Source organism: Alligator mississippiensis, chromosome 4 (genome assembly GCF_030867095.1).
Source record: "Alligator mississippiensis isolate rAllMis1 chromosome 4, rAllMis1, whole genome shotgun sequence".
Classification (NCBI taxonomy): Eukaryota; Metazoa; Chordata; order Crocodylia; family Alligatoridae; genus Alligator; species Alligator mississippiensis.
In genome coordinates, this window is record NC_081827.1 from 56698298 (window position 1) to 56725036 (window position 26739).

General features: G+C 42.0%; 1 protein-coding gene across 13 annotated transcripts in view; it reads left to right on the forward strand.

Annotated features, from left to right (window-relative positions):
- CNTN1 (contactin 1) overlaps positions 1-26739 on the forward strand; it is a 470483-nt gene that overhangs the window by 170706 nt on the left and 273038 nt on the right. For 7 of the 13 annotated variants that reach the window (XM_059726013.1, XM_059726000.1, XM_059726003.1 and 4 more), the window contains one exon: positions 13661-13720. The exons of the other annotated variants lie outside the window; for them this stretch is intronic. The gene's annotated coding sequence lies outside the window, so the exon portion shown is untranslated. The remainder of the gene's footprint in view (positions 1-13660; positions 13721-26739) is intronic. 13 annotated transcript variants of the gene reach the window in all.

The following is a 26739-nucleotide window of genomic DNA, read 5'->3' on the forward strand; positions in this document are numbered from 1 at the left end:
CAAAACCTAAGAACTCCAGTTCCCTCCTCTCTCCATTTTCCACTTCCCTGCCCAGACTCCAACACAAGCAAACCCTCCGCGCTATCTGAAATATGCCTCCCAACCACCACTCGCATCCAGTTACAAGAAACTTCCCCTTCTCCCCATGATGATAAGGCTCCATTCCAGATGTGGATTGTGGTAGCTGGAAAGTTGATGTTAGTATAAACGTATTTCATGGAGAATTTGATGGAAGGGTGATAGCTGTTGAAAATGTGATAGAAATCAGCAAGTGAATCCAGGTATTCAGTCCAGATGAAGAAAATGTCATCTGTATTTTATAGGTACAGGTTTCCTTTGCTTTATGCGGGTTCTGTATGTGCAAATTCACTCTTATGTGATGCCCCTTCTTATACCAAAAATTCATTATATGAAACACAAATTCACTCTCATGCGAACAGCACGGTGGAAGCCTGCATTCAGCTGCTTTGTGCCAGGTGGGAGTGACGCACACCAAAATATAGTCTTCTGTGTGGATCTGTCTCCTCGCTCATTGTCTGCAACATGTGTGTTTGTAGTTGCCATCCCCATTATGATAGTGCCCTATGCTTGTGTGTACTGTCTGCTGTTGGTGAGTACCAAAATTGCCTTGTAAAAGTGGTAGAAATGGGGCTGGGGGTCAGGACAGTTGAGGTCTTGGAACGTATCCCTATTTGTTACATTGTAAAGTGGGTTCTCTTTATGCGGATTTGAGCTATGCACCATTTTTCAGGAACGCATGTACAGCATAAAGCAGTGGGAAACCTGTATATGGCAAGTTTTTTAGTGAAATTTTCTAAAAACTGTTCTTCAAGGCGGCTAATAAAGAATTTGGCATATTGGGAAACAATCTTTGTGCTTATAGCTGTTCCCTCAGTTTGGAGGAAATGTTAATTGTTGACAGTAAAATTATTGTGGGTGAGGATAAAATGGTTGAGTCGTGCAATAAGTTGTGGGTGCAAATCTGAGCATTGTCCATGTGTCCACATTTATGTAGGCAGTTTAGGCAGGCAGTAATGCCTTCATGGTGGAAGATGTTTGTGTATAGGCTAGTGACATCCATAGTTGCAAGTATGCTCTTCTCAGGGAGAGGGCTAATGTTCAAGTTTCTCTTGAGGAAATGTGTTTTTTCTTGCAAAAGTCTTGCTCTTTGAGTGACAAGTGCTTGAGTTTGTTTTCTACGAACACTAATAGTTCTTCAGCGAGGGTACCACAGTTGAACATATGATCTTTTACCTGTTATTAGTTTATGCTGTATCTACTTATTCTCAAACCTGAGGAAGGGCAACTGAAAATTTGCCCAAAAGTATTTTGTGCCCAGAAGCTTATCTAACATCTCTCCCAACAATATCAAGCTTATTTCATTTTTCTATTGACCAATTAGAATGTGCCTCTTAGAAAGAGAAGTTATATACTCTTTGAGAAGGCACCCCTTGAAAAGACACTCAGTAGCAGCCTTCCTGGAGGACATGGTTTTTCTCTGTCAGAACAGCATAGTGACTACCCATTGTGCTGATGTTTTATGCTGTAACTTGATGAATTCAGATGTGAGTTCTTTGGGGACCTTAGTCCCTCTCAAGACTTTTGATGCCAGTTAGCTATTAGAAAATGACTACTTCTGTTGAAGAAAAAATATGATATTCATTGATATGATAGCTTGTTCAACTGGAACCAGCATCCATGTAAACCATAAGTAACTACTGAAAGCGAAATTCTTCCCTAACTTTTATAATTTTGAAGCCATACTGAAGTCAGGAGAAATTGCCTAAGTTTGAGAACATAACCACAACGATCCATTTCTAAACTGTAGTTTTCTGTATAGATAATCTAATTGTCACTCATTTTTGCAGTATGCTGGGTACTGTATGCACATAAATGTTTATTAGGAAATTAAAGGAGAGCTCCAGTAAAAGTCATCTAGCAAATTTCATGAATCTCTATAGTCATGATGCCACAGAAGATTACCATCTTCCAAAGATGACAAAAGGTCAGCAATCTGAAATATCCTGATCAGATTCTAATAGCGCGGAATCCATTACTTCTCATAAGAATCTTTCCTTCCATGGGGACAAGCTATCTTAATTCATTACTCAAAATAAAATCTGATAGGGATAGAAATCTTCTACATTCTTTCTTGGCTGGAAGTACGTGGAAAATAAGCTAAAAGAGGGATGGAGTAAAGCCAAATTGCACTCCTAACTTCTGATTTATTTTTCTTTGTTCTTCCCTAGAGAACACGAGAAATGGCCTCACATATTCTGTAACGTGTAAACCAGCTCTTGTTTTCACTGTTTCTTCTCTCTCCTCTCTCTGTTTGTGCCAAGATTCTACAATTGTAAAACATATTTTTGCCCCTACTACTCATAGATATTACTACTTTTGTGAAAGCTTGTGAAACTGATATAGTAAAACTGCTATGGAATAAATGAGCAGCATATATTGGGCTTGGTCAAATCTTTAAAGTCAGATGGTACATAGGGAGTTTTATTTCAGGAGTAGGTCTCTGAACTTGGTGATTATTTTGTAGTACCCTTAACTTGTACTGAGGCTGTACATAAATAACGTTTTGGTCTAGAGAAAGTCCTAGTAATTACCCCAAAGGTTCATTCAAACCCAAAATGTCAAATTCATCTGGCCCTGCAGGCTGGAGTGTGGTATGGGTTGGATTGGGGTCACAGATCTGTCCCTAACCCTGCCCCCCTAATCCACATATCTGGTCCAGTTAATGTGCAATTTCTCTAGATGGTCTGTGCAGCGCCCATGTGGAGTTGGTCTGGGATACATGTTGCGTATAGTATCTACTCTGGCAGGTCCAGGACTTATGGTGCACTTGCGCCCGCCTCCTGTGCAGCCAGGGTGGGATGTGTCCTGCACTGGCTGGGACAGGCACTGCATTTGGCACAGGTCCCTGTTATCTGGAGTGGGCACCAGGTCAAATTTACATGCTTCCTCTTCTGGTAAAGTGTATTTTTTCCACTTTTGTCATCATTCTATATTGCTACACAGTGTCTTCAGGGATTGACACCAGTGGGTTGTGGTGAAGGTTCTCACCCAGGATACGTTTCCTTGGGACTCTCTCCTCTACCTGCTGGAACAATCTCTACATGCTTATTAAAGAGACCATCTTCCATTTTTTAGTCAGGAATAGGATGAACCACTGTCTAACCTTTTATTATAGATAGAAGTTCAATGCTATCAAGTGTAGGCCAAGAAGCAAATTCTCATTCATCTTTTTCAGACAGCTAATTTTGATGGGTAGTTGCTAAGGCAAAATTTGCTACTGTACTTGCTGTTATTCTTTGCCAGGCATATATTTTATAAGGCCTGTATTAAGACTAGTATTTACTAAGGAGCTGTCAGATGTGGCCCTCTGAGCCCCGGTAGCCATGGGTTGCTGCTGCAGTTCCCAACCATGGGGGTGCATGGTGTGCCCCACAGCTTAGAGATCGCAATGGCTAGGAGATCGTAGCAACTGCCATCTCCTAGAAGCAGACTGCCTATACAAGCAAATTAAAGCTAGATAGAAACCAGCTGTAAAGTCAGTACACATTTTCAAACAATAACTTTGTTTTGTACAATTAACAAGAAAATTGTGCAATAAATATACCATGTAGAGGGGGCCTATCACACATACATCATTTAGAAAATGTGAGTTGAAAGATGGAATATATTTTTGGTTTTCCATTTAAGTAATTGCCATTCCTTTTTTTAAAGGGCTAAAATTGCAGTGCAGTACAGATTTAATTGATTTCACAGTGTGTTCTGACAGATGAAACTTTTTTCTTCCTTCCCTTCAAATACCATATTTTTCCTCGTAACACTAGGTATGTGTTTAAATCTTTTTGGTGCTATATTATCCCTTCTGTTAATGATTTTTAAAGTAGGTTTCTAATAAATTAATTTGAAAGGCAAAATTTTAGAACTTTTGGAACTTGGGAAATGATACGACAGAGAATGAGCTAATCTTTGCAGAAGGCTGGAAAAATATTTCCAAGGACAACTGGAATATCAGGTTTGCTTATCACATAACAAAATGTGGTTGTCCCAATACCAAAATGAGCAGTTTTTGTGTTTCTATATTTATGACAGTCAGGCAGGAGGATATGTTTTATGTGGCTGAGCGTCTGTTCACACAGAGAATTGTGAAAATGGGTGAGGAAGTGGAGATGATAAAGTCAAAAGCCAAACTCGATGATGATGTGTGAGGGTTCCACGTTGGATGTAAGCTGCACAGGAAGCTTATTCTCACTGCCAGCTCAGCTTGTTGGTATTATGAAAAAAAGGAAAGGCTTCTGTATAGTTGATATCACTTCACTCCTTTACTGACAAGCTCCAGATCTGATCTGACCTGTATTTGAAAATACTGGGTAATGCTGACTTAAGAGCATGTCTGCCATGATGCTAAATATCAAATATTAGTCTCCCACCTACATTTCCCTGCCATCCACATGCAGCCAAATGTCAGTCTATCCCATACTGCGTATAACACAGCATACTGACGTTTCCTTCATTCCCAATTTTATTCCCAAAATGCTGTGTGTATGTACAGTGCACAGAATAGAGCCAGTGGAGGAATTAGCAGACAAGACACATTTGTCATTTACTGGTGTTTACAAAGAAATTTAAAAGAAAAAAGAAGGACGTTTCAGCTTGTGTACTAGTTTATTAATATACCTGGAATTTCAGATCAGGAATTTTGTGGGTGAGTACTTGTTAGATAGGCATCAAGTTTATGCTTACAGGTAGAGGGGATAGCATGATCTGTTAAAATCTAGCTGTATTTTGAAGCCAGGAATTCCAGTCAGCTTTGCTGTTGTGATGTTGCATGTGGGATTGAGAGAAGCACTTATACTCAGCATGAATTATTTTCTCCATCTGTCAAACGAGGATGATAATTATCATCTATACTGCACGGTGCATACAGTAGACAACGGTGCATACAGTAGACAGTGTGCCTATTCTGAGATTACAGTCTAATAGACAAACAATGCACAGCACTCCAGACATGTAGACCACTGGGTGAACAGGAAACAATTTCTTCGGTCACTCTATTGTTTACTTGAAACTAGAAGAGATCAGTCACATTCTTCTTTGCTTTGGTAAACGGACTATTTCACCCAATGAGATCCCTGTATTAAGCTTCTGCCTGTGATAAGTATAGGCAGCAATAAGGGGTGCCTGCTGCACGAATGGGCCAGATTTTCCTCTTTGCCATGCAGTGGAAAATCCAATTTCACCAAAACAAATAAGGGCAAAATATTCCCTGAAACATTGGAACTGATCTGAGGTTTGCCACCCTACCCTTTAAGCAAGAGTTTTGTGATTGCTAAAAATGCCAGCCGAGCCATTTGTCAAAGGTAAGGGGGAAAGGCAGAAACTTTTCTAGAGTAGCCTGCATCTGAAGAATTCAAGGCATTTTATAGCCCTGAGGAATTCCTTTTCTACCTTAATGGTAATAGGAGAAATGGGCAATAGAACTCTATACAGTAAGTTCCTGCCATTCTGAATCCCTCCTACTTTCCCTGATCTTTCTGTCATCTAATTTTGCAAGATGTAAGTTATTTCTTATTCCTCCTTCTCCATGCCCAAGCTGTCCACTACTTACTCCCACTAAAACCTTATTCCTGGTGTCAGTCATCTCACAGTTGTCATCTCTCTGGCCCTCCCTACTTTTCTGCTTGCTCCTCCTCAGCTCAGCCAAGGGGTTGTGTGCTTAACTCACATTCCACCCCAACTGTTCCATTTATGTTACTCAGTTTTGTATCTTTGCACTGCTCTTCCCTTGCTGCCCCGATCAAGGCCAGGTTTCTTTATCTGCAAAAACCTATCCAGCTCCATTCCTGTCTCCATCTTGTCCTCCTCCTGGCTCCTATACTAATTACTTCCCTTAGAACTGCTCATAGAACATGGTCTCTTTCCACTTGTCCTCTGTGTCCACACCCTTTTTTTTTTTTTTTGGATGTAACAGCCTCTTGCTCTTCCTGTATATCATATGACCTCTCAATTGTCCTTCATATTTCTCTTCCCTGCTCCTGGGCTCATTTCTCCCAAATCTCATCATCAGTGATGCCTCACAATCCAGGATGATCATTCCCATGGGTCAAATAAAGGGTTGTATATGAGTCCATTGATGACTAAGAAGGCTGATCCTACAGCTGCAGGCTCTCTCCTCTGGCAGATGCCACAGGAGGCTAAAGGGAGGGTCAGACTGCTGATTTCTCTCATTTCCTTTCCTTCCATTTCTGTTGTTTTTCTGCCGCCAGGGCAAGACCGTTTTCCTCAAATTATGGAATACCTCCTCTCACATGTAGCCCTGTCTCGGGCTACTTCTTCCCAATTTGTGATGTCAATGCCACACTTCTTAATGTTCACCTTGAGAGTGTCCTTGAAGCATTTCCTCTGTCCCCACATGGCCTTTGTCCTTGGCTGAATTGGGAGTATAGCAGTTCTGGTAAATGTATGTCAGGCATGCGTACATACTATTGTACCTCTGAACACAGACTCCCACATGCTGTCTAGACCTAAGCCACTCCAACTGAAAACTGCTTGGCATAGAGACTGTACTTTTGGTAGAGACATTTCTGGCACTTTGAAACTGAAAACGATACAGGGGCAAAGCAACTGCTGCCTGTGATATGTATAGGTGGCACCACAGGGTGCCAGGTGCTCTGTTGGCCTGATTATCCTCTCACTTGTACAAGTAGAAACAAGGCTTTTTTAATTTCCAATTTTCACCCATATCTTGGGTTAGTGATGCCCAGAATGTTCCCTGACTTCTTCCTAGAGGCCAGAATTTTTAATAATATCTTTTGCTGAACCAGCTGCGTGGTTCAGATAGACATAGGCAAGCTTTTGGGTAATACAGTATCCAGAGCTGTATCAGAGGTTCGAGGGAGGTACTGTGATACCTTAAATCTTACCTGTTTCTATCCCAGCCATACATCACCCACAAAAATTCTTGCCTGTTGCACATTTCCTAGACCATCAACAACAACATCATCTCAATGGTAGCCTGACATTTTGGAATTCATTGGGTTTGTAATTCAAAGGTTTCTGTAGATGAAGAAAGAAGTACAGTAAAAGCTTTCTTACCTGGCATGAGTGAGGTAAGGGGGGGGGGGGGGCGGGGATTGCTTGTTATCTAAAAATTCTGGTTATCTGAGTTATACCCTGCACAGCCAGGATCACAGCTGGCCCAGCAGGCAGGTAAGTTTCTTTCAATCTACTTTTCTTTTGTCTGTGCATGGGACAAGGGCAGGCTGCAGCTGTGGGCTAGGCTCTGCTCTCTGCTTCTGTACCTCACTACTGAAACTGTCATGGCACAGTGCCATGTGCAGGCCCAGTCCCGCTGCTTACCCAAAGCATGGCCACCCTGCTGGGAATACTTTATTAACCCATTAAATTCTGGTTAATAAAGTATTCCAGTTAATGAAAATGAAATGCCAGTTAACACAGCTTTTACTGTACTGCTGAGCTGAGCATAAGGTTTTGCTTTACTCAGCCAGTGAGACTAGTTCTTAGTCCAATGGATAAAAGCCAGCAGGCTGTATGTAGAGGAAGGAAAGGGTAAGCTAGATTCATAGTCATCATAAAGAAGTTATGTAAAATGGGAGATGCTAAAGATGCTGTGTGATGTTTGGAAATTGGTCCAGATTAGAGCAGAGATGTAGAAAATCTTTTCATTGAACATGAGGCACTCAAACTAATGTAGATCTTCACATACCAGGGCAGCAGGCTTGAAGGAGAACTGGCAAAAGGAAGAGGAGAGTGATAGAATCAGAGTAACAGGAAACTAAAATGATTTTTCCATTAGTATTATGGATAGCTTTTTAAGTGGATATACCTTCAGTTATGTTGCTATCTACTGAGTTATATTGTTGAAGTACCAGCCCCTTAAAATCACTGCAAGTGCTAAAATAAAATGGAACTACGGTTTGAGAGCTGAATTTTCCAGTTTAAAAATAAGCAATAAGCTAGGTCTCATGGGTTTAATGGTTTTTGAAGTCCCTTCTTTAGTGGGAAGTGCTTGTCTGTAATCATGGATATAGTTGTTGTTGCTGCTTATTGTGCTCAGTATCCTCTGGCTCCTTGTGGGTATTTAGTTACTGAATGTAGGATGTCATTTTGAGTGATTTACAACTACTCCATATTCACAGCCCCTGTAGGGGCAAAATAATTGTGTGGTGGTTCTTTGAGCTTATGGACTAAGTATAGACATTCAAAACACTGGAGCCTGATTTGATCAATCTTTGCAGGTTAGTTTAACCTGTGTAGATTGAACCAATTTAAAAGTGAATAGACATTTGCTTTTGATTCTGGAAATGCAGGCACATGCCTGCAGTGGTTCAGGCCAGAAGCTGGAGGTGCTAGAGTGAGCCCTCGGCTGCAGGGAAGGTGTGCTGGGGGGCAGGAAAGGGGGTGTAGCCAGGCCCCAGCAGGCTGAGTATGATTGGGGAGGGGTTTAAACCCCCACCTTGGCCTGCATGGTCCCCAGCCAGGGTGTGCCTAGAGGGGGAAGAAGCCCCTGCCAAGCATTTCCCACCCCCACCCTCGTGGCCAGTCCCAGCAGCAGCGTGAAGCAAATGGAGATGGGATCTCTAATTCCCCTCTCTGTTCTCAGTGAAACTGGCATGGACCTGAGCTGGGGTCTGCCTGGCTGGGGTGGAGCAGCCCATGTCAGGACTCACCCCCCCCCCCCCCCCAACTTGCTGGTGCAGCAGCAGGGGTGGGAGCATGGCCAGGTACCAGCCCAACGTGGCCCTCTAAGGAAAAGTGGGCAGGGAGGGGATTTATTTTCCCCTCCCTCTCCTCTCTCCTGGGACCCCAGCCAGGGTCTGCCTGGCCAGGGCAGAGCAGCGCCTGTCAGGCATTTCCCTGCCTCTTCTGTTGCTTGAGGGAGGGATCATTTTGTGTGCTGCTTGAAGTCCTAATTGAATTATTTGCTAGTTTTATCTCAAGGAATTTCATAGCCTGAAATTCTGGAAGCATGATGTACCTGTAAAGAAACTGGCCTGGCTTGTGTCAGAAGCTGGGCACTTTGTAACTCTCTCCCTTTTAATAACTTTAATTCCCTTCAGTACATCAGTAAGGTTTATCAGCCTGCTGATCCCAGGAACCATTTTCAGCAGTGCAGCAGCCATCTATCTTCAGCTTTTGCGATTTACTGTCTGACAGTTAAGCTACAGAAAAGATTGATCATGCCCTTTATGGCATCCCAGTCAGACTATGCAAGGTGGTCATAGCTGGTAGGGAGGTACACCATTAGGCATTCTCTGACATGACCAGACAACCACAGCAGTGAGCTGCTGTAGCATGCCCACCCTCTCCACAAGTCAAAGTCATAGACCATCATATCTTGTCGTAAGAAACAAGCAAAGACCAGTGAACCACTTTGTCCAGCAATGAACAGGTGCTGTCTCCACTGTGGGCTCAGATGGATCAAGTTGGCATCAGCCAGGGTGTAGGGGGGCATGGCCAGCCAGCCCCAGCAGCAGCCTTAAGTGAACGGGAAAGGCAGCAGGTTTAATTCTCCCCTGTCCCACCAGCATGGACCCAAGCTGGTGTCTGCTTGACTGGGGCGCAGGAGCCCATGTCAGGGTCCCCTCCACCCTTTGCTGATCCAGCGGCAGGGGTGGGGGCATGCCCGGACACCAGCCGATGTGGCCCCGTGAGGTGAAGGTGGCAGGCAGGGTGTTTAATCCAGTCCATGGAATAAAAAAAATAAAAATCTGTCATTCTAGCGTGGAGTGTGGAATGTCTCTGAGGCCTTGAGATGCTACTATACCACAAATAAGACATATTCATAATGGTCACTTTTACTTGGGTTCAGTGATGCCAGTATGCTTCACAAAGCTTTAGTTTGCCCAAATTCTAGTCCCAACCCATCCTGATGGTAAAAATCTCAGGACTTGTGAGAGATAACAGAACCACCAATATATCTCCCTTCTGTCTACTTCTAATACAGCGCTTTGTGGATGAAAGATTTGAACACCTTTATTTCAATAGCTTCTATCAAGTCTTATGCGTTTTTTAGGAGTCCATCAAATTACCTCTTTGATAGTCTGTTCCAATTCCTTAATGTTGGGCAGAACTACTGACAAGATTCTATTGGGACAAAAGGATTACTCAGTGATTTATGATACTAAAACAGGATTGTGACTCTTCCTTGTAGCATTGCAATTGATCACAAAACTAATATACAAACTTCTATTCAGACAGAGATCCATTCCTGTCACAGAATCCATCTTGGATTATTAGGTAGAACCTAATAATCCAAGATGGTTCAAAGTTTTTCCATTAATGTTTGCTTTGTTTTTACAAAGTGCTAAATGGTCCTACATAGAATGGTGGGGGGGGGGTCTTTTGTTTACGTCTTATCTGTATAATTGGTTGATCAAAGTTACATTTTAGAAGAGAATGATCTAAAACACTTTTGCCCTGGAGTTGAGTCTGCCTATCTGATCTGTTTTATAAAATCAGGTACAAGCTTTTATAAAATCACTGAAAGGCCCCATGGAATCTCAGTCACAGTCAGAGGAAATACAATGGAAGAAAATGGTAAATATTTGCTGACAGTCTCCTCTTCTATGCTAGGCAAATATTTTGGTACTCCAAGGTATAGTAACTGTTGGTAGTTACTATTATTTTGATGACAAATACTTGTGACTTGTATCAAACCCTTTCTTTCAAGTTCAAAAAATCCAAATTACATTGGTCTTGATAGGAAGAATAAGAATGAGCAAATGGAGGTTGTGATACCCAAGATATGTAACTCATCTATGGAAGACTCCTTCCCAGGAGTTCTGACTTGGTTTATTGGATTAAATTTGTGAAACTCATAGGCCATTATAGATCCAACTTAAGCCTGTTGTGATGATAATCGGTCATATAAACTGTCAAAGTCAATTTAGAACTTTTCACCAGGAACTAGATTTCTTAGTTTATCAAGAATACACACTTGACTGTGTTGTCCTCCTAGCTGTTGATAACGGATATGCTAGAAACATTTATAAAACTGAGGTCTGCTTTTAGTTACACCTTTGCAACCTGACTGAACTAAATGGGATTGGCATATTTTTTTGTGTGGAAAAGCTTTTGCTTTGTTAAATGGATTACATTAATCCCTTTAGATGTCACACACAATTTCTGCTTTCCATGTCTGTCTCCATCTGGGTTTCAGGTATCATCCTAAATTCTGCTCATTTACACCAATGCAACTTCATCAAATTCACTGGAGATACTCTGACTTTATACTGCTGTGAGAGAATTTGGCCAAACTTCCTCATGGTGTGCTCAGGTTTACATGAATGTGTGAAAGGTGCTAGTTCACGCTGCAGTGCTATGAAGATTTATAACTGTTCTCTATCTCCATCTCTCCACAAAGAAACCATTGCTGTGGCTTTAACTAAGCTCCTGAAGCTATCTGTCGATACCTCTGATACCAGAAAGGGGATTTATTCTGGGTGGCAATGACCCATCCAAACACAAGCAAAACACTTGTGTGGACTTCCATAGGCTTAGGATCAGGCCCCAAATGAAATTCTGGCTCTAGTGACTTGATTCACTTACTCTACATGCTATGTAGCACACGGGTAATGCTGGGACATTTAACACTCTCTCACCTCAGTAATGATTCTAACCTTTTCCTGAAGTCTCTTTCCCCAACTCCACCTTTCACTTCTTGGCTAGGTACAGACAGTCAAAAAGCCTGAGGCTGAATTGATTCAGTGTTTGCAGGTTAGTTTAAGATGCACAGATTAAATTGAAACAGAAGTGAACAGACATTTCAGGGGGAGGGGGCGCTAGAGCAGGGCTCTCTGGCTGTATGTTCACTTCCTCTTCCTGCTGTCTCTGACGTCTCTGGGATTTCTGGTCCAGAATTACAACAGCAGGACTCTGCAGGGTTGCTCATCACTTCTTCCTGCTTCCAGATGCCTCTGGGATCTGTAGTCCACAATTGCAGCCAGCAGTAAGTTTAGCAGGGCAGGGCAGCTAGCTCCATACTCAGGGGAAGAGGAGTTTAACTCCTCTCCCTGGCCCCAGACCCCAGCCTGGGTTTTCTTGGGGGCAGGGGTAGTCCCCCACTGTAGACTGGGTTGCATCCCCAGTTGCGTTTGTCCCCCTCATCAGCCAGCCCTCACTGCTCCAGCTAGGGAGCAGAGGGGCGGGGCCAGCCCTGCTCTCTGAAGCAGACAGCCCAGCACATTGGGATGCTGAAGGACTCTGATTTAACTTGAATCAGGAAGTGCTCTGGGACAGAAGTTTCATAAACCATTTTGATCCAAATCAGTTAAGTCAGGTACTTCATTCAACCAGGTTTATCGTAAACCAGTTTCAGCCATTTTGAAACTGGTTTATTTGCACTGAGCTTCTGTTTTGTTACAGGTTTAAACCAGTTTCTGATTACTTAAACCAGTTTATGTGTCACTTCTGTCCCTGGCCCTAAAGTTCCGTTAGTGAGCCAGGACCCTCTCCTTTGTACCAAGAGGATTTTATCTGGGACACATATATGGCAGACTTAAGCGGCATAGGTGGATGCATGTTTGCCAGGGAAAGACAGAGCTAGTAAACTGTTGCTGGGAGCTTTTTGTTGAGGTAACTCAGATGAAAAAGGGAGGAAGTATGCTGGAAAGATTTTGGAATAGTCAGATCTTTGATAAAGGTTAAATACCTTGATACTGTGGATTATGTTCTTTTAATCAAATGTTGTATGAACTACCACTGTAACTATGCTAAACAAAATTATTTGTGTGTACTGCTTTATATAGGGTAAACATGATATATTTAATAAAACTATTTCAAAGGTTTTAATCCTCAAATATGAGCAAGTTAATACAAATATAGTACAGAAAGCAATGAAAAACTTTACTGTTGTATCAGTTCTGTACACTTAGTTGTTCTCTGTGCTGTGAAGTTGAGGGAAAATCATATCTAGCTCTTATACTATTTAAAGACATACTTCACAAAATATACAGTTGAAATAAAAAGAACAGATGATGCAGCATTTTCTGAAGGACAGAGAAATGCAGAGCTCAGATTAAACCCTGCAGTATGTAAATGTCATGCTATGTATGTTAGTGTTATGCATGAGTGCTGCAGGGGTGGAAAGCCTAAGATTGCATCTGATTTTGGCTGGAATATTTTTGTTGCAATAAACCAATTGCCTAGCCTCAATTGTTTTAGTGATGAGCAGATCAATATCCCATTACTGGATGTAACAGTGGCTACAGGAAGTGCACAGAAGATTTTAATGCATGAATTATGCATGCTGTGCTCATTCTTTAGTCTCAGAGCAAAGTGGCAGAGATTGTAAAGATGACTGGAATAGTTTTTTGTATAAAGTGACTGCAGTGAAATGCTTCATATTTTCATGCACACAAGCAGCATAGAGTAGGACGGCCTATTTAAGAAGATATAAATCCCTAAGCTTACAGCACAGAATGCTTGATTTGAAAGCATTGCAGCCATGTACAGAGCCAGTTTTCCTGCTCTCTAACCTGTTTTCTACAGAAGGTTGGCTGAGGGATGCTAACGGCTGTGCTCTGCTCTGAGGTCACAGCTTGAAGTCTTTTTTTTTAATTTGTTTCTGCCGCAGGAGAGGATCTGTGAAGTTTATTTGTGCAACCATCCTTGTATTTTTCAGAAATATAAAGTTGGAATAGTTATTATGAACCAAAGGACAGGATGGAATTCATCATTTAAGGTAAACTGAATATTTTTTTATCTGTAGGTCTTATTGCAAAACCCAGAATATGCTGAGGCAGGATTATGGTGATGCAGAGTGGTTACACTGACTCAGATATCTGTGCTGGAATGCAGAGTCAGATTTCTTAAATGGCCATTGCTGGTTATATCTTGCTGTATTTTTAAATGAGTAATTAAATATTCTTGTGAATATATGTTGTTAGACTTTTGCATATTGGAATTTATATGAGTGTATATTTCTGATCAAGTCTTATCCGCTATAGATGATTGTGGGGAGGGCAGTACAGTAAAATAAAATGATCTATTTCATTAGAGGTCCTAGCAGGATAATGACAGTGGAGTTTACTTTTCTTTTATTCCTATGTTTCTATATTTATTCCTACATTTATAAATAATTGTAAGATAAAAATATATTTAAGAAGTGAGATCTCAGAATCTATTCCTAGGCTGTCCTATAAATGACTGAGATGCTCAAACTGTTAAATCTTCATGAAAAGTCTCGGCAGTTCTGTAGTGAAGAAACAAATCTGCCCATATTGTCCTTCAAAATAGTCTGTCTGATGCTCTGAGGTATTTATAGTGACTCCATTTGCTGGAAATGCATGTTGTTGACAAGAAATAGAAAATTTAAAAGCATATACAGTATATGCATTACATTTGCACATGTGACTACCAGTAATTAAGAGATGTTTATGGTTTGTAAAAAGCTGCTGTAGTGGTCCAGTATACACATATAAAAGAAAAAGAAATGTAAAACCGGTTTTAGTTTTTATTATTAAACCCAGTTTTCTAGTAAACTAGAAGTTTTATATATGTATATCATTCTTAAGTATTTTCATATATCTTTAGGTATGAACTTTTGTGTTTTGGAAGGTATGAAACAAACTGAAATGCAAGCTCCCTACATTCAATCTAAAGTAAATTCAATACATACTTGAAAAGATCTTTTCATATTTTTACTTGGACATTTTTTCATAAAATGCAAGTATTGGAAGAGCAGGACAGCTGATTTAATAAATCTGAAAGCCATATGATTGGGATTTTTGACAAGTTAGTGCCAGTCGATACTGTAGATAATAAAAGAAATTCTAGATGTTATCATTCTTTTTCTCTACATTTACACTGTTATTTAATATTTTATGTTGCAGTAACACTTGAGGGCTGCAGTCAGGATTCAGGTCTCTCTCTGTTCCATGTTCTTTACAAACACGTATGGGCCCCTGCCTTAAAGAACAGACTGTTTGACTATTAATTACTTGGAAAAATATGTTTTACTTACTTAACTATTACTATTTCACTGTTGGGAGGAAATACTTGATATTGCTTAATAGGGAGTTTAATATCCTGCCCTGCAAAATATACAGAGCAATGATCTTTTTGAAGCACGCTGTAAGGGAATGCATATATTAGTGTAAAATCCTACATTATAATAATTGCTCTCTTACCATTTTAAACTGTTTATGGGTGTTATCCTATACGATAGAGGCAGCATTTAGAATATGTCTCTCTATCATCACACAGCTTCTGGGAAGGAAAGGTGTTGCTTATATCTTGAAGGCCTCCTGAATGCTGAGTCACATAGCACTGTTAATAGTACTCACTTGCCCCCTGGCTGTAGGTGCAACTATGCAGTGAGGTGAGGATTTTTTTAAAGAAAAAAGAGAAGACTGGCATTCAAAATAAGCAAACATAATATAAAAATCTTCACGAGCCAATTAATAGCACTGAGTGGGAACACACTTCTGGGTGTGTGATCTTCAGGCTGAAGGGTGAATCCTGTTGGATGATCAGCAGCAACATAGGAATACAAAGCTGGCACAGTAATAGTAAAGAAAAGCGCATTTGGTTGTCTGTTAGCACTGTAGTACTCTGAATTTTGTTCCTCCTTTGCCATAAAAAAATGTAATGATTTTTTTCATCTTGCATCAAAGAAAGCACCCAAAATAAATAATTTGCAGAATATAGCAATGACAGTGATACATGGAAGAGAATTGTTAGAAGGAAACGTTGTATAGGGACAATTTCATAATTGAATTAGACAGTGCTGTGTACAATAGTAACTAAACAAAATAATAGAAATAAATAATAAATTGTATATGTAGTTATTGGTTTGTCTGCATACAAAAATGTATTACAAGCATATCATGCCTATTAAAATTCAATGATGTAGTAAGATGCTATTCTAGTGACAATAATGATTGTTGTTGAAATACAAATAATTGTTTAAAACACTAGAATTGATTTCTTAACAAGGAAATAAATGTAGGAAAACAGTTTTAAAAATTGGTAAGAAATTCTGACTGCAATTTCATAGGCACATTAATGGAGGTGGAGGTGGTTGCCAAACTCCAATTAAAGTTCACTGAGATTTAGAATATTAAATCCCTTCATTTGGGATTTCCAAAAGAGTGCATTGAAATATTTTAGTGATTATGATAAGGACCATTTGGATAGAAAGGTAATCAATCAAATAACTTTGGATTGCTAACATAGATCCCCCAGGCAATTAGAGAAGCATCAGGAGTAATAGTTATTATTATGTATTTGAAAGGATCAAGCAACAGTCTAGAATTATAGTAAAGGAATCTAATATAAGTTGTTGGGAAAATCTTGGAAACTATCATCTTACTAAGAGCTGTTGTTGGAAAATGGAGTATAATTCAGACAGAAAAAGTCATCCTTCACTAATTTACTGAAGATTTCTATATCTAATACTTAGATGGAAGATGAAATAACTAAAGGCAGTGTACATAAATTTTGACTGTGGGGTTTCAAAAAGTATATATTGGACCAATATTGGGGATAGTATTCTATCATAAATAAGACTGTGGTCAGAGAAGTCATACCTACTAGCAAGCCAGTGGCCCAATTTTTGCCTTGTGGTGCAAACCAAACACATCTCAGCATGGACAGTAACTGACTGAGAATTGTGCTATGAAAACCATATTTTTCAGAAACTTGTGGTATTTAAGTTTTAGGAAGTGATACTCAAGTAGCAGGTGGCACTCTTATGAGCCTAGGTCAGTTTGGGACCCAGGTTATAATATACTGGCAGATAATAAATGTAAAACTATGCTATATTCATATAAGAAATGGAACACAAAGCCTGTAAAAGAAGACGTGAAGGGAGAGAGAAGGTACCTATCACAAAACTAATGCATATAAACAAAGAGGCAATGAGTATACTAACAGAAGGTACATGGCTAATTATTAAAATGATGAGGATATTTAAGCAGAGTATTTCTTTGCCAATGAGGACAAATTTACCAAACATTAAAAAATAAAGTTTTGAGAATAGGCATTTCACTGTCTTCCACATTCGTTGGCACAGTATAGTGAAATGGTTGCAGTAACTTAATTATGTTTGTTACGTATTTCCTACAGCAGTTGGGAGGAAATTGTCTGTTGAGAATAACAAATATCCTTAGGGATTGATTGAACATGTCTTGATAGAAGTAAAGTACCAGTTCAAATTGATTCTGTGCAATTGCAAATGTTCAAGTTCATGAAGAAAGAAATCTGTGAATACTTTAAGTGTACCTAGGGTCAGAAAAGTCACTGTATAAATATCATATTCTTACTCAACAGTTCAGTTCCTCCAGCAAAAAAGATACTATTTACCCCTGTTAATAGTATTGTCTGGGGACTGCTGTGGGAGAGCGAGGTGGGACTGTGTTAAACCACTTATCAATGGAACTGAACAGAGTCCAGTTTAAGATTAATTGGATAGCAACAAATCTAGAAGCACATAATATCATTTTACAGAGACAGTCTTCAGAATGTAGTCACATTTTTGTGTATTTTTGAGATTTTCTGAGCTTAGAAACAAGATTCTTCAATAATTAAGAAAAATGGGTAAGAGGCTAATGCCTTGGGTTCCTCTCTTTAAAAAAAAAATGTTTGTTACTTACAGACTTCATTACGGCTTCACTCTACAATATGTATTCATCTGCCTTCTGACGTAGAAGCTGTAAGCTGTTTTATTAATACAGGCTCATGAAAGCTTATAGAGTCTTCCTCTAGTTCTTGAAAGTATCTTTCTATCCTTGGTTTGAAAGCTATGTTCTTGCCTTCTCCAAGTAATACCTGTTAGCCTCCTAGTGCACATGTGCACTTGGGGCATCCTAGCTGGTGGAACACTCAGGAAAAGATAAAACAGTTACAGGTAGCAAGCTGTCTTCCTTATAAATTGGTACTATAGTTAGTAAAGTACATCAACGTAATCCGACAGAAAACTGGAACTCTCCCCACTGTTAAATTTAAAAACAGATATTTCCATCCAAGTTCTGCCTTACCAAAGGTATTCATTCTTTCCTTCTGTCCCCAGCAACAGTTGTTTTATATTCCTTATTTGAGCACTTTACAATGGAAGAGAGAAGATGAGCAGGAATTAATCAATTTTTCATCAGGTCCCAGGTTTTGGCCTCCTGAACTCTCTTAAAGTCAGGTCCTTTTTTAAGACAATGGAAAAACAATTGTCAAAACTGTTGTGGCAGAGTTCTTTATACTACTTGTACAAAGAGCTTTTTTTTTTTTTTTTTACTTCATGTGGCAACTTTTTACTGAAATGTACTAACTAATCAAAGCTGTTGTGCTGATGGCCGTGAAATACAAAGATGGATGGAAGACTACCACAAAATGAGGAAACACATTTATAAGTAGCTCTCTAGCTGAAGTAATGGTGGTCAGTTTGATATTCTAGAAGTTTGGGGACATACAGATGATTTGCTAGAGAAGAACATTAAAACTTAATTCACAATAACTGGAATCCTTTCATTCATCAGGTCAGCAATGTAACAATGTTTTATATAATACAGTTTCATGGTGAAGTGCTTTGCATTCGTTATTAACTTAAACACAAACCATGAGGCAAATCCTAATCTCAGCACTTGATGGTTAAATTTCAAAGCAGGTCAGCTCCTTTTTAGAGACCAAAAGAAGAGGCCAGTTTTTAGGTGCTTTTTCACCTCAGCTCTTCTGAAACTCTGGGGATTATTTAAGTATGTAAATCAGTGATCCTTAACTAGGATGCTGTACAATTCTTGCAAGGAGGATGCAGGATGCCATGCAAAATTAGCACCTACAAATCATGCACACGATAAACCTAGAGATTTCAAATAGGAATCCATGGGCACATCCAGACATGCATGGACATTTGGTTCCCCGGGAACAAATAGCGGTGGTGTACCTTGTGCTGCCACTATTTGTCCCTGGGGAATGCCTGTGCCATGTTTGCTTTGGCATGCAGCAAGTTACCCCAGGGGCAGTAGGGGAGTCTGGGGCCAGCACTGTGTTGGCCCCAGTAGCCTTACCTGGGATCCTGGGGACCTCCTGGGGTTGTAGCTGCAGTGATCCTGCTGGGCAGAGCCTGGCCAGCAGTCACAGTGTGGCTCCCGGTGGCCTGGCTCCACTTTTCAGCATTGCATGCTGCCTGAAAATGTGCTGCCCCATTTTTTTTCCCCTGCAATTTTTTTTTTTTTTACCCCTAGATATCCAAGTGGTTCCTGGGACCAGGAGGCCCCACAGGCTGGGGCTGCATGTCCCAGCACCAATATAGGCACAGGGCAGGGCTGCAGTGCAGCTGTTGCCCCTGCAGCCACGGCTCCCACGAGCAAGTGGTGTCCCATCCCATCTGGTGGCTGGACATGCAGGGTGTGAAATTTGAGGGGGGTTGGGGGGATGTGGAGTTTGTGGAGGTATTTGAGTGGGTTTGTGGGTGGGTCTAAGGTTTCTGGGGGTGAGGTTCATGGGGGTCTTGTTCAGGGGCTTCAGAGAGTGTGGGGTTGGTTTGGGGGTGTGGGGTTTGTGGGTGGATTTTGGGGTGGTTTGTGAGTGTGACACAGCCACAGCATCTCTGTGCCTGCTGCATGCCTCTGCTGCTCCAGTATGCTGCGTCAGTACGCTGGAGGAAACATAAGTGGGGCAAGGCTGATATGGATTGGACCCAGGCTCTGTCCCTGGTAAGTAGGAACCTGGAGGTGAGGGGGACTGTGTGGGGGTGGAGGGACTCCTTGGGAGAGATGGGTTTCCCGCCTGCCCCCCTGCACGGTGCACAGCCTCCCCTCCACAGCAGCAACAGTGGCAGTTTGGGTGCTGATGGCCCACTGCTGCCTGAGACACAGGGGCTGCACATGGCACATAGTGTGGACCAGGTCCACTGGAATGTACCATCAACCATGACTGGGCTGGCTCTTGCTATCACGTGGGCTCCTGGCACCACATGCAATGGCCACGTACCCTTGTGCTGGGCCAGGTCCTGCCTCCGTTTGCCCTGTGCGCTGTCAGTCTGGGCTGGCTGCATGGAGGCAGGACCTGGCCTAGCTTGAGGGCACACAACTCGAGCATGCAGTGCCAGGAGCCCAGGTGACAGCAAGAGATAGCCTCATTCTGTCCAAGAGTGCATGCCACTGGGACAGGCCCATGCCATGTGCATCCCCCATGTCTCAGGTGGCAGTGGGCCATGAGTGCCCCAATGGCCACTGCTGCTACTGCAGGGGACTGTGCACCATGTGGGGAGGCAGAAGAGGGATCCACCCCCTGCTCCCTGAGCACTCCCCCCCCACACAGCTCCCCCCCGCCCCACATCCCTACTTACCAGAGCCTGGGCCTGAGCCACTGCTGCAGCCCTGCCCCACTCCTATTAGGCCCAGCACACTGAGGCAGCATGTTGGAGCAGCAGGGGCACGTGGCCAACATAGAGATGCTCTGGCCACGTGCTCCTCTCTCTGGAGGACCCAGCCTCTGGTTGCCTCCAGGCATACTTCAGGTGCATGCCGTGCGCTGCTTTTTCCCAGGGTGTTTCTTTTTAATTTATTTCCCGGTATCAAAATTAGAGGCTGCGCTGCAAATATGCAGTGCAGGGAACATTTTTTGTTCCTCGTGTGCCTCTTGTGGTGTCTCAAGCTGCTTTGAGAGACCGCAACAGGCACATGCTTGCTGGATTTGGCCTTTGAGCCTAGAAAGGGATGTCTTCAGTCTTAACCACGTGTTAACTTAAAACTCTTCTGAAAACTCTGACCTTGTGGGCAAGAAGCTCAACCTGGGCCCTATGATAATAGGAGGAGCTCCAGAAGTTTGAAGTCTCTTTAAGCAGTAGTTGAAGGATTTTATCTTTCACTGAGAAAATTTACATGTAGGTTAAAATAGCAACCAAAGGGTAATATGACTACCAAATTTATCCAAATCCAAGATTAGTTAAATTTAAGATGACCCATGAATTATTAGATTCCAGACACAGAGAACTGTAAATTTGTTTTAATTTTCCTTGTCTAGACTCCAGTTATTGGATGATCCTCTAAAGTTCATCCCCTCACCACTACCACAGAGAAAGCAGTGGCAGGGAAATCTTTGGCCAGAGGTCAGGCAGCCTGCCTCATGCTCCTTATCCCAACCATTGCCTACCTGCCTGCCACATTTACTCCACCCCTCTGCCTTCTCTACCCTATTACTTGTTCCCTTCTGTTGCCTCCCCACCCCACCCCACCCCACCCCACCCCACCCTACCCTGCCCTAAATTTGAAGCTGTTTTGTTTCTGGCCCATACTAGAATCTAAGACAAGAGTTTTTTTTCTCCCATGCTAAATGGGGGAAAAAGCATCCTCTTAGATTAGTGTAACTACCATACTATATAATGTGATGAAGCAACTCAAGAATTAGGTTCAGTGTGTGTAGTAGTAGGAGTCTGACTTCTTTTCTTATGACTGGGTGGAAATTATATTCCTAAACATTACAAAAATGAAATTATAGGGAAAGTTTCCAACTGGGTGAGGCAAAGTACAACTCTTAAGATGGACCTTGATACCTTAATTGTAGGAGTCGTATAAGATGGTGCCTGTTGGTGCCTGTAGAAAGGAACTGTATTCATTGCCTATGAGTGTCCTCCATTTCTCCTGTGAATTTATTTAAATCATGACAGGTAAGGAAGTATTGGTTGAACCCACTTCCACTATGAGGAAATCCTTGCCTTGCGGCCCTCTGGGAGAAAACACAGAAGTTGCAAAAATGATTTTAATTTTCCTGCTCTGGGTGGAGAGAGGGAAGGAGATAACATATCATTTTCTTCCTTTACTTTTTCTGGTAAATACACTTATCTTTGTTCTGTGTTCTTAGTATGGCATGTTTTTCTCTCTCTCTTAGCAATGGAGGGGCTGTGTACTGTTCAAATTAAGCTCAAAATGAAACTACAGTGGTAAAAAAAAAAAAAACTGTAGTGGAAGGACTTCAATGTAAAAGCATTGTAAACAGTGTAGAGTGCAAGGGTATGAACATTTGCTGTGCAACAAATAGTTTTGCTGCAGTAGCATAAAAGGTTCATAGGGGAGCATTCTGGCCCCTGAACTCCCTGGGGCATGTAGAAGGAATCAGATTTTTCTTCCTGAGCTCTACAGCCCATGATATTTAACCACAATAGGCCTGTTTTTTTCAGTCCTGTCACTTACTTTCTAAATAAAATATGTTTAAAAAAAAAATCATAGCTAGACAGTGTGTGGGGGTCCATTCTCAGTTAGGTCTCTAGGTAATATTGGTATAGGAATAAAATGTGTACCCCTGCTGCCTTGTCCCATTACAGCTTTAGCAGCAGTTATACCAATATGCTATTTTATTAGTTATAGTTGTATTCATAGAATCATAGAAGTAGGGTCAGAAGGGACCTTGTAGATCTTCAAGTCTGACCCCCTGCCTAGGCAGGAGGGAAACTGGGCTCAAGTGACCCCAGCCAGGTAGGCATCGAGCCGCTTCGTTGGTTCCAGATCCTAGCCGCCCTAACTGTGAAGTAGTTCCTATGGATGTCTAATCTAAACCTACTCTCCAACAACTTGTGGCCGTTATTCCTTGTTATCCTGGGGGGCGCTAGGGGAAACAAGGTCTCCCCCAAACCGTTCTGGTCCCCTCTAGTGAGTTTATAGATGGTCACAAGGTGAAGGCTTCTTCTCTTGTGAAGGCTGAACAGGTTCAGGTCCTGTAGCCTCTCATTGTAGGGTCTGCCCTGCTGTCCCCGGATCATGTGGGTGGCCCTCCTCTGGACCCTCTCAATGTTGTTCACATCCCTCTTGAAGTGGGGTGCCCAGAACTGGACATAGTACTCCAGCTGTGGCCTGGCCAGTGCTGCGTAGAGGGGGAGGATCACCTCCTTGGCCCTATTTGAGATGCACCTGTGGATGCACGATAGGGTCTGGTTAGCCCTGCCGACCGTGACCTTGCATTGTCGGCCCATGTTCATCTTGGAGTCAGTGATGACTCCAAGATCCCTTTCTGCCTCCGTGCTCTCAAGAAGGGAGTTTGCCATCTTATAAGTGTGCTGCCAGTTACTACTGCCCAAGTGCAGCACCCTGCACTTGTCCGTATTGAAACACATCCTGTTTTTGTTAGCCCACCCTTGCAACCTATCCAGGTCTTTCTGCAGTCTTTCCCTCCCTACTAACATGCCCACCTCACCCCAAATTTTGGTATCATCAGCAAATTTGAACAGGTTGTTTTTCACCCCGTCGTTCAAATCGCTGATAAAGAAATTGAACAGCATGGGCCCAAGGACTGAGCCCTGGGGGACTCCGCTGCCCACTTCCCCCCAGGTCGAATATGACCCATCCACCACCACCCTCTGAGTACGACCCTTCAGCCAATTAGCAATCCATCTGACTGTATAGGCATCGATGCCACAGTTGCCTGGTTTTTTAATGAGGATGGGGTGGGAGACAGTGTCAAAGGCCTTGCTGAAGTCCAGAAAGACTACATCCACGGCGACACCTGCATCCAATGCTTTTGTGACCTGATCGTAAAAGGCAATCACTGTATTCACTGTATTCACTGACTTGCTTTTATATTTTGCCTTATGATTGAAAACTTGGAACTGGAAAATAATTATGCATTTGTACTCAAGTTCTAGAATAAAATAATTATTTTGCTAAATGGATTCAAATACTGTATCTTATTTATAATGTATAGTTCTATGGAAACAGGAATTTTATACTATTTGCTTTTCAAAAATACAAGTCTGGTTGATCTTTTCCTTCTCTGCTGTGCCCATGCCAGATTAGATGCAAGCATCTGAAAGGACCATTTGAAACAGTAAGTGATACCACTGGCATCATTGGTGCCATGATTTTTTCAGTGTTACTATTCTGTGTTACCCATCTCACTCAAGGGAGTTCTTGAAGCTGTCCATTTTGTTGGCCTATAATCAATATATGCATTTGCAGAGTCTTTCAGAAAATGTTGTGGATAGTCAAGCTAGGTGTAAACTGTTTTTAGTAGGGATTAACAAGTTTTTAAGTTGTATACATCTGCATTTTTAATAAAAATAAATTGTCTTTCCCATTACTTGTAGTTAATGGCTTAGCTGACAACCAGAGCTTAGTGTGGCAAGAATTCTGTATGTGTTCTTCTGTACAGTTTTGGTGTTTTGAACAGTGGGGGCCAACCTTTCTGGCAGACATGCCAAAAATTAGCCCCACACCTTTCCCCTTGCCTGCCTGATCTGCTGTTTTGCTTTCTCCTGCCAGCCTTGTACTCCCTAATCTGATCTGCTTCTCTGCATTCTGCTCCTTTTTGTGTTCTCCTGGCCTGATTTGCTGCTCTGCTGCTTTGCTTTAAGTTTCCTGCCCTATCTGCCACTGTGATGCCTGTCTCCTCCCTGATCTGTTGACTGTCGCACACAGAGGCTGTCCATGTTGCTTGTGGCACCTGTGCCACAAGTTGGCCACTTTTGTTTTAGGACGTGCAAAAATCCTAAAAGACGACTTTAGTACTCAATCTATTTTTAGCTTGCTACGTACTCTTTTCCACAAAGTTATAAACAAGTGAGCCACTCTGTAGATATCTTATGGGGCAAAGAGATGTAATTGAGAAGATTGCTGTGAAGGAAGAATTCTAATGTTATAAAAGCCTTAGTCTGTCTGTCCATTTGTCCGTAATGCTTTATTCACACTTTGATTGGTTGTCTGAAACAACCAATCAGAGTGCATTCCAGATAGGCGGCGGAGGCACGGCGTGGCAGAATGCTGCCATGATGGCAGCGATAGAGCAGGGGAGCCCCTGACCCCCCCCAGCCCTGCTCCCTAGAAGCAAGCCCTGCTCCCTGGATGGTGGGGCAAGCTTCTCCCCACCCTGTTCCTAGGACGCAGCAGCACGGAGTGCTGGCAGTGCAACGCTGGCCTTGCCTCCCCGCTTCAGCCTTGTTTCCACTGCTGCACCCTGAGAAAAGCTGGCAGGGATGGGGAGGAGGGAAGGGGGGAAGGGGAAGAGGGGACACAGCCACGAGGGAGTGAGGGGAGTTGGAGGGGGGAGGGGTTGCGCATGGCTGGACGTGCAGTAGCGGCAGTGCTGGGTGGTGACTGCGGCCGCCGCATGCAAGCTTCCCCTCCTCCTCCATGCCTCAGAGGTGGCAGTGCCACAAGGTAGAGCAGCGGGGGGATTTGGGGGGGGGGGGGCGCATGGAGCCAGACAGGGCAGTGGGGATGTGCACAGGGCTGGAGGCAGAGCAGTGGCAGCACAGGCCGGTGGGTGGCAGTGCTCTGTCACTGCCCGTCCCTGTTCCCTCTCTCCATCCCATTCTTGATGGGCAATTGGCTAGTAGTTCTATAAATGCTTGAGGCTGGTATTGCCTCCATCCCTATAACATTCTACTTTTAGCAGGGGAAGGGTCCTTCAGATCTCCTGGTTCTAGCTTTCCCTAGGTTGTCTTTACTACAAGATATTCCTGTGGGCTGTCATGCCCAGAAGCTGCTTTCCTTTTTGTGCACCAGAACTCACGTGTAAAGGCAGGATTTGCCTAAAAATCACAGCTTATTGCTGAGTGTCACACCATAAAATCACCATTTCCCAGTTTCAGTATTGGCCAGTGCCCAAGACCATATTCAGTTTCCTAACCTAAGGTGCTGAAAAATCACCACTTTGTAGCATATCCTGAGAGTAGTAGAGAATGCAGGTATTCTTTTCTTCATCATAGAGTAAGGGTGTGATTTTAGTTTTAAGTGCACATTTAATGCACTTGAGCTCACATACTTTCTTTGCAAGTCATTTGTTTAGTTTCCGGCCCTCTTGCAAGCTGTGCACTTTGTCCCTGAATTTAACCCGACATAGCAGACCAATCTCATCTTGATTTTAGTATGTTATATAGGCCTTCTGCTCATTACATGTAATGATCACATAAGAAGTGTGCTTCCATTTAACATATTGCATTTTGCATGTTTCGGTTCTTTATAGTCAGCTTAATTAGTTTTTCAGTACTACTAAGAAATCAATCCCTTATGTATTGTATCACACTACAGGAAAGAAACCTGATATGATGTTACAAGGAGGAAATCTGATTTTTACCCTGATAGAGGGTAAAAAATTATCTTAGTTGCTGATATGCAGATTATTCAGAAAGGGTTCCTTGTGTTCAGCCAGAATGACAAAAGAATCTCTTAAATCTGCACTGAATTTTTGTTTCTTGTCATAATAAAGATAAATGAAGATACAGAAGCAAAGGTGTTAGTTCAGTCTTTTATATGAAGCCAGGTACAAAAACATGGTCTGACCCTAAACTTTCCTCCATTTCTCTCAGTATATCTTGCCAGATCACAATAACTTAACACTTTATATAGTATGCCTTACAGAGTCAAAGCTCACTACAAAAAGTAATTTTTCACTGGACATTTGTTGGTATTATCTCCATGTCAGCTATACATCAAGCTATATTGGTGAACTGACATTCCTAAGAGCCCTGACTTTATTTATTTGAATAGAAAATTTATTTTTATAATATATGAAAAGCCAGATGCATAATTTAGAAAAGATCATATCGAAGAGAAGTCAACTGTATTATCTGTTTCTGCTTACTACTACTGTAACTCTTGGTTCAATAATTGTGTAATCAAGACATTTAGTAAAGGTATGGATAGTATCTATACAAAACCTTCAGACTTTAGCCACTTGAGAGAGAAAATCCTAAAGCAGAAAGCAGAATGGATTGGTTGCTAAAGATTGAGATAAATTGGCCAGATATATCTCGTGCTTTGTTTAAAAAGGGAAAAAGTA